The sequence below is a fragment of the Dasypus novemcinctus genome, chromosome 26 (genome assembly GCF_030445035.2).
Source record: "Dasypus novemcinctus isolate mDasNov1 chromosome 26, mDasNov1.1.hap2, whole genome shotgun sequence".
NCBI lineage: Eukaryota > Metazoa > Chordata > Mammalia > Cingulata > Dasypodidae > Dasypus > Dasypus novemcinctus.
In genome coordinates, this window is record NC_080698.1 from 31526440 (window position 1) to 31538880 (window position 12441).

At 36.0% G+C, this 12441-nt stretch overlaps 1 protein-coding gene, 1 long non-coding RNA gene and 1 other non-coding gene across 9 annotated transcripts in view; 2 read left to right on the forward strand and 1 right to left on the reverse strand.

Moving 5' to 3' along the window:
- MITF (melanocyte inducing transcription factor) overlaps window positions 1-12441 on the forward strand; it is a 235428-nt gene that overhangs the window by 179845 nt on the left and 43142 nt on the right. The window lies entirely within an intron of this gene.
- LOC131276105 (uncharacterized) overlaps window positions 1-12441 on the reverse strand; it is a 173773-nt gene that overhangs the window by 84868 nt on the left and 76464 nt on the right. The gene's annotated exons all lie outside the window — the stretch shown is intronic.
- On the forward strand, window positions 12271-12376 carry LOC111761512 (U6 spliceosomal RNA). The gene has a single exon (XR_002794857.2). It is a non-coding gene; the product is annotated as a U6 spliceosomal RNA (small nuclear RNA).

The following is a 12441-nucleotide window of genomic DNA, read 5'->3' on the forward strand; positions in this document are numbered from 1 at the left end:
AATGTAACATTTTGTGTGATCTATGTAGCTTTAAAAAAAAAAAGATTAAAAAATGAAAAAAACAAACAAAAACAACCCATTAACTAGACCAAAGACTTAAGAGAACTAACATTTTTGAACATTTTTAGATTTTGTTTATTTGTCCACATCACATACTGAGCAGCATGAGAAATAGTAGGAGACATGTTGAAAGTTTGCTCTGAATTTCTTCTCCTTGTATGTCCTTCTGCTTCCATTTATCCCTGGCCGAACCCTGTCCATCTGATAAGGCTCAGCTCAAACACAGTCTTCTGGTGAAACCGTTCATGACTTTTTCTCTTTCTTCCAATTCTCTCTCCTGCCACTCTCTGCCTACCTCCTCCTAGAATTTTGCTTATATTTTACGTATTTTACATATTGATTTATCCTTTCTACTGCCATTAATTATTTTTGCTCTTATAGACTGTAAATAAGGTAAGAGCTGGACTGCATCTTCCACCCCCATCCCCCCAGCTCTTGGGACATGCCTAGTTATAAATTAAGTAGTTAGTATAAGGCAGAATTAATTAAGAGAAAAAAAAAATCCAGTCTACTATGATGTTTTCTTCTCTGAATTCTTCACCCCTCTGAAAAATAAGAATAAATAGTACCTACCTCACAGGCTAATAGATATATGTGAGACAATACATGTTGGTGGAAATGTTAGCACAGCATAATTATAGGATAGTTTCAATTACCACTAGTTATTGTAGTCATTTTTTAAAATAGCTTTATTGTGCCATAATTGACACATGATCAACTACGGATATTGAAAACGTGCCATTTGATAAATTTTGTCACATTATAAGAAATTGTCTCTATGGTCAACATAGTGTGCATATCCTTTAACTCCAAAAGCTTGCTGGTACATCTTCATCAGCCCTCCTTCCTGCACTGCCCAGCCCTTCTTCCCTCATCCCAGCCTACCACTGATTTGACTTCTTCACTATAGATTAGTTTGTGCTTTCTAAAGTTTAATAAATATGGAGTCATAGAGGATGATCTCTTTTTTTGTCTGGCTTCTTTCACTTAGTATAATTATTTCGCTATCCAGGAGTGTTGTTGTGTGTATCAATAGTTCATCCTTTTTTATTGGTGAGTAGTATTCCATATAAATATACTACCATTTGCTTATCTGCTCACCTGTTGATGGATATTTGGAATTGTTTCCAATCTGAGGCTGTTATAAAGCTGCTATAAGTATTTGTGTATAGGTCTTTGTATTTATATAAGCTTTCATTTCTCCTGGGTCATTACCTGAGAGTGGAACAGCTGAATTATATAGTTGGCATATATTTAACTTTTTAAGAAAATGCCATACTTTTTCCAAAGTGCCTGTAGCATTTTACATTCTCACTACCAGTGTACAAGACTTTCATTTCCTTGCAGCTTTGTTATCACTTTCTATGGTCAGGGTTTTGTTATTTTTTTTTCGTTTTAGTCACTCTGATAGGTATGTGGTACTAATTCATTGTGGTTTTAATGTAAATTGCATTTCCCTAGTGACTTAACAATGTTGAACATCTTTTCATATGACTGTTTTCCATTTATGTATCTTTGTGTTAAAATATGCCTTTGGTGCTAAAGGTTATACAATATGGTAGGTTTCCCTTACTAACTGCTAAATTCTACTAGGTTTTTTAGCCAAACTTTAGGGAGACAGTATTATAAAAGTTGGGCCATTGATATTATGATAGAATGATTTTTAACATGAAAGACAACTTGGGTTGCCACAGAGATGCTTCCTTGATACCATATAAGGTTTTTATCTTCTCCTTTAAATTTGGATATTATAGTTAGTGATTGTGTTTAGATAGTGCATCTACTTGCATACAAAGGTTCATATTTGTTTAAAAAACTGATTTTCCCTATTCAGAAGTCAAGTTTTATATTTGGACAATTTTACTATGTTTGTAGATTAGTTCCCCAATAAGGTTATTTTTCTCCATTTTAATCCTTGTTAAGTGTACAGTTCAGTGGTATTAATTACATTCACAATATTGTGCTCCCATCACCACCATCTATTACCAAAATTTTTTCATCACCGCGAACAGAAACTCTGTACCCATTAAACAATAACTTCCCATTGCCCCCTTCCCCTGGCTCTGGTGTTTGGCTTATTGCATACACTATAACTTTTTCAAGGTTCATCCTTAATAAGGTTATTAAAATATTAAAAGAACTTTCTCTAAAATAAATTTTAAAAGACAGTTTATGTTTTTTTTTGTTGTTTTTTTTTTCATTTTACTTTGGAGAAATATTGGGTAAAAGCACGAGTGCAAATGGGGCAAATGAAAATGGAAGCTCTCTTAAAGCTTTTGGTTTGGATCCATTCTTCAGGGAAGGTAGAAAATAATGGGGTAAGAGGGAAGGTAAAGACAATTCACAACATGTCGACTTGATTTGTAGTCAGAGAAATGTGAAATGAAGCAATAACTATTAATAGATACCATTTTACACACAATCAGATTGGCAAAAATTAGAAAACCTGATAATACTGTTTAGAGAGGATAGGGGAAATCAGAATACTCATACATTGCTAGCGGTAGTGCAGCTTGTTACAAACACTTTTGGGATCAAGTGGACAACATTTAACAAAGTTTTCAATGTGCATACCTTATTATCTAGCAATTCCTCTTTAAGGTTTATACCTTAGAGAAACCCTGAAGAAGACATGGAGAAGGTTGCTCACTGAAGCACTGCTTGTGATTGCAATTGTATTCAGCCTAAATGTCCGTAAATCAGGGAATGGATTGGATCATACAGAATAGAAATAGATGAATTAGTTGTGTAGGAATCATCATATATATATATCTCATAAATATAAGATTGAGTGATAAAAGCATGTTGGGTCAAACCTACCTATGGTCAATGTTTATGTAATTTTGAAAGAAAATCACAGAAAAATAACATATACTTTTATAGGTTCTATGTTGTAAATGCATAAAAACATGGACTATGTGAATATGCAGCCAATTTTGGGTGGTAGTTGTCTCTGAGGAGGGAGGAAGAATGGGACTGGAGAAGGGAACATAGGGCACTTACTGTTATCTCTAATGTTTAATCTAAAGCAAACCCCCCATGGCAGCATTTTTTTTATCCCCCACCCCCCCACGTTGTTGTTTTGTGCTTGCTGTCTGCTCTCTCTGTCCATTTGTTGTGTGTTCTTTCTGTGTCTGCTTGTCTTTTTCTTTTCATCTTTTCTCTTTAGGAGGCACCGGGAACCGATCCTGGGACCTCCAATACGGAGAGATGCACTCAATTGCTTGAGCCACCTCCACTCCCTGGCCTGCTGCATCTCTCACTGTTTTTTCTCCAAGTCTTCCTATGTTGCATCATCTTGCTGTGCCAGCTCTCCACGTGTGGGGTGTCAGCTCTCCATGGTGTGGGCCAGCTTGCCTCAACAGGAGGCCCCGGGAATCGAACCTCCCATGTGGTAGACTGAAGCCCGATCACTTGAGCCACATCTGCTTCCACATCATGGCAGTATTTTAATTTTTTTTTTTTTTTCTTCATTCATGGGACCAGGGAGATGGCTATTAAATCATTCTGCACACATTTTACAAATTTAAAAACAAAAAAGGAGAAAATGTTTTAAGGCAGAAGACATGATGACACAAATGCCAACCAAAGAGACATCCAAAGTATTTACCACAGAAGCGTGTCATCATATATTTGCTTGCTTAGGTTCCTTATGTACTGTCTTGGATATTTTCTAGTTGTCTTCTGTGTTGCTGTTTGCACTTATGCTCTGATTATCTTTAGGGCAGGACTTTGTTTGCTATTACTTTGAGGTCAAACCTCACATTTATTTCTAAAAGAAAGCATGACACAGATCCTGTAAGCTGCTCGCAGAAATTGTTAGCTTTACAAACCTTTTGCAGTCCCATGTTGGGGAAGGCATGTGTAAATGGGCACTTGGATCCTCTATTGGGAGAATGAAAGTGAAATAGCCTTTCTGCAGAGCAGTTGGGCAGTGTGTAAGTCAGGGCTCTTTAGGGAAACAGAATCAACAAGAGATATCTGTCAATAGTATTTTATAAGATTTTATAAGAGTCTCTCACGTGACGGTGGGGATGCACAAGTCCAGGGTCCACAGGAAGGCTGCAACCCGGGGCTACAGCGAAAGTCCAGTGAAGGTCCTTGATGAGTTCAGTGAGATGTTGGCTATCCAAAGATGAGCAGGAAAATTCTCACTCAATGCTGGAGTCGCACCCCCTTTTTAGGCATTCAACTGTTTGGATAAAGCATCACTCATTGCTGATGGCAATCTCCATGATTGATGTAATTGTAATCAGCTATCTATGATTTACCACTGCAGTAAAGTTAATGGTGACTAAAGACCATAAATGCCCTGTTTTATAGTTAGCCCAGTGTTTGCTTGACCAACAACTGGGCACAATTACCTGGCTGAGTTGACACATTAGCCTAACCATCATAGGTAGCATCTATCAAAATGTAAAATGGGCACTCTCTTTATATTTACCTCACCCCCTAAAAAGCTCATGTAACTGTGGTCAAGAATGCAAGAATGAATGTTCAATTCTGCATTGTTTGTAATAGTGAAAAGTGGGAACAACTTAAGTGCCCTTCAATATAGGAATGATTAAAAAATTTTATTAATAGAGTGGAATAATAATAGGTGACTGCTAAAAAGAGAGGTAGATCTAGGTGTAATTGACATGAAAAGTTGTCTCGGTTATTCATTTAAAAAGCAAGCTGCAGTAAAGTATGCATCATGTAATCAATGTTTGTTTTAAAATGTATTTATTACATGTATATGTGATTATATTATATTTGGTTTTATTTGAATTGGCCCTGAAGTAAATACAGATCATACATGTAAACTCTAAAATGAATTGCTTCTAAGGAGTAGAAATAAAAGAGGAATAAGATGGAGGCGTTTTGCTTTAAATTTATATTTGTTTTTATTGTTTTAAAGTGTTTCAAATGAGTTTCCTTTAATCATTATATTCATTTAAAACAAAACTATTACTGATGTTTGAAGTGACATTTCCATTTAAAAATATGGAGGAAGCTTGTCATGTATTAAGTTTCATGTTTTGTACCATTATTTTTCTTGAGGAGATGAGTTCTTCCTTCAGAGATTTCATTTGCCATGCATTTGTAATGTAAGGTTTTTCTAAGCTTCCAAAGAGAAAGCTGAAGTAATGGAATGGTGTCATAGTTGAGTTTGCATGAAGGTGACTCAGATTTCAGCCCTGATCAATTGCATCTTGTTTATGATAATGCAGTTGACTCTCTTTACATATAAATAATGGCACAGCTCAGTGGACAGGAGGGTAAAGTCGGGCAGTTCTCCGTGTGTCATCCCGTGTAAACTAAGCCAATGGTTTTACGTTACCCTAATGAACATGGTAATAGTGTGATTAAAATGAAGGCCCTTGAATTGTTTTTTTGGTGGTGCCTACTCAACCTTTCCATATTCAGGGTGACGTAAACCTGTAACAGTCTTCTGGGCATGCTGTATAGATTTCATATTATGCTTTTTATTAACTGCGACGTCTAGTGTTACGGCACTTTCAGTGAGATGGGCATTCCCTTCCTTTTTGAAATATGAATTGATGAAATGCTGCTTCTTGGGAGAAGTTGTTGTCACGGACTTCCCTATTTGGTTCTACTGTGTTGCCTCCTCCCCCACCCCTTTATGAGACAGACACACACAACTCCTACTCATCAATAGACACTTCTAGAATTGAGCAATTTTGTTTTAAAAGAAAAATTTTGGGTTTCAGAAGAAGATATTTAAATTAGACCACACAGTAAAAACTATCCAGCTGGTGAACTTGACCCTCAGTTGTGTATTTATTGTCCATCTACACACAGATCGTTATTCTCAGTGCCTCAGGAACGCTGTCCATTCATGAGGTAGCAGTAGTGACACTTTCTGCCCCACTGAAGCATTGGGTTGATTTTATTATTTAGTCCGTACTTGAAAAAGGGTGATTGCTAAAGGCTGAGTATTTCTGCAGGGCAGGGGTGGGGAGTGTGGGATTGTAGTAGTTGGTTGATTGTTAAAACAGAAGATTAAAAAGAATCCTAAACCTGACTTCCTCCTTTGCAACCCAGATCTCCTTTGACCCCTTTCTTTGGCAGTTAAGACCAATTATGCTTACTGAATATATATTCCACAGGAATTTCAGAGGATTAACCTGTGAGAATAGTTTATATAAATTCAATCTTTGAACAGGTATTTATTGAACATCTGTTATGTGCAATGTATTGTACTAACAAGGAGGAGATACAGAGCTCAGTTTGGTAGGTTTAAGTGAAATGCAAACACCTTAAGCAAAGTGGACTCCTTTATTTAACAAGAAGCTGTTGTGTTCTATGGTTCAAACAGGAAGGCTAAATGTAATGAGTCACTTCTCCAGAGTTAAACTAAGATACTACCTGTTTCCACAAATTGTTAAGATATAGCCCAGAGAAAAATGTTAGAAGCTCCTTTCATTTGCTTCCAACTTGAAGAATTCTAAGAGAATCCATTCATTTGAAGTTTTCCCTGTGGTAAGATTTTTTTCTAACAAGAGTCTGTAGTTGGTTTCCTTAATACAAAGACGTGCATAAAATCAGGCATGATAAAAATGAATCCTATCACATAATTCTTGTTTATGTAAAGAAATACTAATATATGGTAATCGATGAGTAGTAATGCCCCTATATATTTAAACTTGCAGATACATTTGTGTACGTGAATATATTCCTTCATAAAAATATGTACATATTTATATAATATATATTTTTAAAATAATATATACTTATAAAAGTAATCAAAACTTAATCCTGTATCAGTTTTAAGTAGCAAGCAACACTAAGTAACTGGTTAATTTTAAAAGAAATTACATTTATTCAAAGAATATTGGGTTACCTGTAAAGTTGCTAGGCTGGGAGGAGAACCAGGCTTGGAGCCATGCAGCCAACCACACCACACAATTGGTCTGGAGAACTGACCTGGCAAACGCAAGATGCTTCAGTGCTGCAGCCTGCTCCTTTGCCCCTACTGCACCAGAATTCAACTTTACAGCAACTGTGCCCACCCCTAGTGATATACATTCCTTATCTCTAGCACCTGAGTTGAGTGTGGGCACATCTGATTATTGGATCCTAAACATGTTCACTCCCAAGCTGCAAGGGAGGCTAGCAGAGAAAATGCCTACATTTTTCCACTACTATCGTGGGAGGCTATCTTTGCAGCCAAAAACAGCAAATTCCCTTTACAATAATCTTAACAGAAAGTTTGGAAGGCAGAGATATGAAAATGCCATCATATCCCATCATTCTAATACAAAACTAAATATAAATCTTTGTCTTTTTCTGTCATATATTTTTGCATAGTGCAATTATAGTTTTATGCTTTTGTATCTGCATTTTATTTTCAATATCATGTGCTTTTTTATTATTGCAATATTCTCCCTAAATATATCATTTAAAATAATTGCATAATAATTCAAATGGATGTACTTACTTTGCCATTCTTCTAATGTTGGAAATTGCTTACAATTTTTCATTATTATGAAAAATAATGTTATGAACATATTTATACCTAAAGCTTTGGTATCTGGATGTTGGATTTGTAGGGAGAAGGGTTAAGAACCTAGAGAGAAATTTTATTAACCCTCCACACTAAAAATCAGTATACTTAATTTACACCACCCCCTAGTTTATTTAAACATAGGCAAACTCCTCATTCCTTTTAATGTGAAATTATATAGGTTCAGAATTGAGTGAGTTAAATTGGGACTATTTTAAATTTTAAACATTTTATGTAGGCAAGCTATGTTTGTTAAGCAAATATTTACTAAACAGCATTGCTTTTTCATTTAGTATTGGGAAAACAAATATAGGAACTAATAATAAATATCCTGCATCTAGTCTAGATAATTTGAACACCTATCATAATAAGATTATGGCTGTCGTAATCTTGCCTCTTAATAGTTTTTAAGGCAAAAAAATATCAGTTTCATCAGGATCTTATATCTCAGAATAATTTTCTTAATTTGTAGATATTCTGAGTCGGTTGTAATATTTATAAGTGAGTTATTTTAGAATTAAATATTGTCATAAAATTAGCATACCACAGTTTACTTACCTAGACCCCTTGGAAAATCTTTCAAAGATGCGCTTTCTCCTGTAAGAGTCTGGTATCATTTCTTGTTTATTCTGTGTTTATGATGTGTCTAGACCACGTCGGACACTGTATTAAGTACTGAAGTTTAAGAACAAGAAGGTCATTTGTCCTCCTTTCGATGGCCTTATACATCAAGCAGATGGCATTGTAGTCTGGAATGCATGTGCATGGATGCATTTATAAAATCAGAGTAGGCCATTTCTGGGAGTGATAACCCAAAATTCCTAATTGTGTCTATTTAATTTATTGGCACTTATGTTAGTAGGCATTGTTTGAGGACGTGGGCCTGGAAAACTCTTAGGTATTTTTCGAAATCCTTATTGAAATATGAGTATATTTGAGTTGATACCAAGTCTTTTTGTTGTTGTTATTGTTACCATTAGTCCTTGAACACAGTCTAGGTTGTAATTCAGCTTTCTGATGAGGATGTTGCATTTATAACATGATGCAAAAGAGACATTGGAATGGCAAGGTTGTAGGAGTTGGGAAAGATATATGATTTTTCAGTATTAAATCTCCCCTATTATAACCTTCCTTTTGTTCTTCTCCCCATTAACGATTCCATTTCTACTCCCCTAATACTAGCAAAAGACTATTTATAGTTTCACGTGTTCCCTATAATTGGTTTCCTATGACAGGAGTAATAAAACATAATTTAGATTAATAATCCAAAACTGGGTTTTATTCTCAGAAAGTAAATCAGGAATAATCTTGCAGGATCTCTGTGGATGGGCTGGAGAGTAAGTCTTATGTTCTAGGAATTTGTATAGATCCTTTAGGAAGGATGGAGTCTGGCCTTCTTGAACAAGACGCCTTTTATTCCAGTCTTGCTAAAGAGGCCACATTAAAATTATTCTTTGATCTCCAGAAAGAGCAATATCCTGGGCATCAAACCCTGGACCTCCTATATGGTAGACGGAAGCCCAATTGGTTGAGCCACATCCATTTCCCAACATTAGTTTTTTAAATAGGAAAAGTCATAACATTTTTATTTTGTTCTGCTCAATATCGAGGGAGATAATGAGTTCTCTATGGTTTTTCTCTGGTACATTCCTTTTCATGGCAGCATTTTGGAGAGTCTTTAAATGAGCATATTTTCTTATCACTGTAGCAGGGCTCTGATCACTCTTGAGACATGAAACCATGATGCATCCTGTTTATTTTGGTTCTTTGGAGTCCAACGACAAGGATTCATATCTCTGGCTTTCCAGGTTATTTAACATCTCTACCCTCAGTTTACTTATCTGTAAAATGAGACTAATAAGGGCACTTCCCTTTATTGTGAGCATCTACAATAAACACCTCAGCATTATGTCTTGCTTTTAATAGATGCTCGATAGAAATTCATTTTCCTCCCTAATTTTCTTTTCTCTGAACATTACGACTCATTCTCATACCCTCCAGTGACCATTTTGAATATGTGAAAGTATATGGTTTGTTGTTAAGTAAAATAATCATGTTCTATATAAGGGAAGACAAAAAATGTTGCATTATTTAGCCTTTTATTATATGCCTTTTCTTAATCATTTCGATCATTTCAGGAAAGATCTCCTTCTCTCTTTCTCCCTCTCTTCCTCCCTCTCTCTCTCATACACATGTACATACATACACCACTTGTCATTTTGGTTAAAGTAAGTGTCCATTTAAGGTAATCTAGGACTACACCTATCTGTTATAGACATCATTTGAGACAAAAGCATGTTGGAAAAAATGTTTAATGAGTGCTAATTCTGCTGCTTAAGCTTTTCTTGCTTTTCTGAGTAATTCGTAGATGTTTTTAAAATTTGGGGCAGACAGCAAGCAAGATAAAATGAGACCTAGAATCTTTTTTTTTTCCTCTATTTTTTTTTTTAAATGAGACCTAGAATCTTTAAAACCATAATAAGTTTGCCATCGAAGTCGTCAGTATTAGATTATTTTATGTGAACACCCAAAGGAACATTTGTATGTACATATGTTCACATATGTTCACATGTGTGTTTGTGTGTCTAAAAACTATTTACTTTTTTTACTTAAAAAAACTGTTTATTGCAGAAAATTTCTAACACATTATCTACAAAAATAGAAAGAATAGCACAGTTAGCCTCTGTAACCCCATCACCCAACTTTACAATTATCAGCATTTGCTACATTCCAACTTATAATTTTAAAAGCATTTAGAAAATAAGTCTGTGTGTCATATAGAACATAATAAACGGCTTTTAAAAGTTCTTAGGATCTTTTGGGAATAAATAATCCCTTTTTTAAAAATGCAGGAACTGAGTAGAAGAAAAACAGATTGTTTTTTTGTAGTAAGAGTTTGGTAGAGTAAGAAGCCATTATGTCAATCACTGTAAAACTAAGAATTTGTGAACTTCCAGGTTTGTGAGTATAGTAAACTTAGCTCTAGCTGCCCTATGGAGTATTTTATCAGACCGAAGTGACATTTTAGGGAAACTCCCAGATAGCGACAGTGCACTCATAGTTCATGTTTGGGAAGACCAGAAACACCAAGCAGCTTCCAGTGTGCCTTTTGAATCATTAGACTCATTCACACTCATTCGGGATGGTTTTAGGGCATAGTTTATCATTATTGTGTTGAATTCATCCAATTTCCCAGCACAACTTTTTCTGTTCGTGCTTCTATCCAGATTCTAGTTGACAGGAAGTCATGTACAGTGAGGATATTTTCCCTATTCCCTCCACTTAATAAAAAGGTCTCCCTCACATGTCAAGACAAGATGTGAAATAACTGTTGATTAACCATGAAACTCAGATAGCAGAAAAAAGCACATTGGTAATTCCCGATGTTTCCATTGTGCCATCCCTATGGCCTGACTCTTTGTCCCTTTTACTGAAATATATCCCTTCAGAGGAGTGGGATAGGGAATTGACGTTATATCTCTTGGGGCAGGATTTCCCTACTGTGGCATTATTGACATTTGGGACCAGATAATTCTCTGTTCTGTTCATTGTCAGATGTTTAAAAGCATCCCTGGCCTCTATCCACTTGATGCCAATAATATTTTCCTCCCAGCCTTTTCCCCACTACCCCTGCTCCCAGTTAAGGCAACCAAAACTATCTCCAGACCTTGCCAAATGTTTTCTGGGGGACAAATTTACTCCTGGTTGAGAACCATTCTTCAAAGGTGAGAGCAACTCCAATGTAAGTTTTTGTGGCCATTGCCTTCCCTCTGCCCCCCACCCTAACACTCCAAGTGTAAGCTCCTTGAGAACAGGAGTGAAGTATTTTCGTTTATGTTGGGCTCCCTCTTTCTCTCTGCTGCACACAGTGTATAGACATTTATGGATGGACTAAACATTGCTTTTGTTTGTTTTTTTACCCAATCCATGTAATGCAGCAGGCCTTTTAACAAAAGCTAATCTGGACATTTCTCTTCTTCCCTAATTTTGCTGGTATTTCATTTACAATTAGGTATGTGGTGACTGACATTTCAATGATACAGTGGCCTATTTTCTTTCTTATAAAAGACGTTACTATATCATACAATATTTTAACCTTTCCTTAGAGAATCCCATGATACTTAGATGTTTTTGGTCAACAAAAATTCCTATTGAGTCTGGAAAATTCTGTTTGCCTGCCGACCCCACCACCGCTCCCCCACAAAAAAAAGAAAGAGCAACAACCCTTAAATTACTGAAAGTCCCAAGGCAGTTTCCCCGGAACAAATGGTCACTTTGATTTTCTTTGTTGTAAAGTCCTCTCTTCTTTGAACCACTGCCAGCCTGAGGGGCTACTTCTGTTCCCTTAGTAATCTGGTAGAGTTCTAGCTTAAAGCCTACTGTCCACCCAGGTGAGGATATTTTAAAGAGAAGTCCTATTTATAATGAAGTATGAGAACAAATAGAAGAAATAATTTTTATGAAGGCTCTCTGTGCAGTTTCAGAATCAGAAATATTATATTGAAAATAGGAATTCTATAGCTAGTTCAAAATATGGCTGTTTTAATAGAGTGGTTAGGAGTAAACCTCACTTTTCTCATCCCTAAAATGGGAATAATAACAGCCCCTTCCTCATAGGGTTAAAATGAGGATTAAATGAATGAATCCAATGAACTTTTGGAAAAATACCTGGTACAGTAAGTGTTCAATAATTGCTTCTTGTGCTCGCTTCGGCAGCACATATACTAAAATTGAAACGATACAGAGAAGATTAGCATGGCCCTGTACAAGGATGACATGCAAATTCGTGAAGCGTTCCGTATTTTTCAGAAGAGCACACAGTGAATGGACACAGAGAGCAGACAACTGGAGGGGGAGGTTGGGGAAGGGGA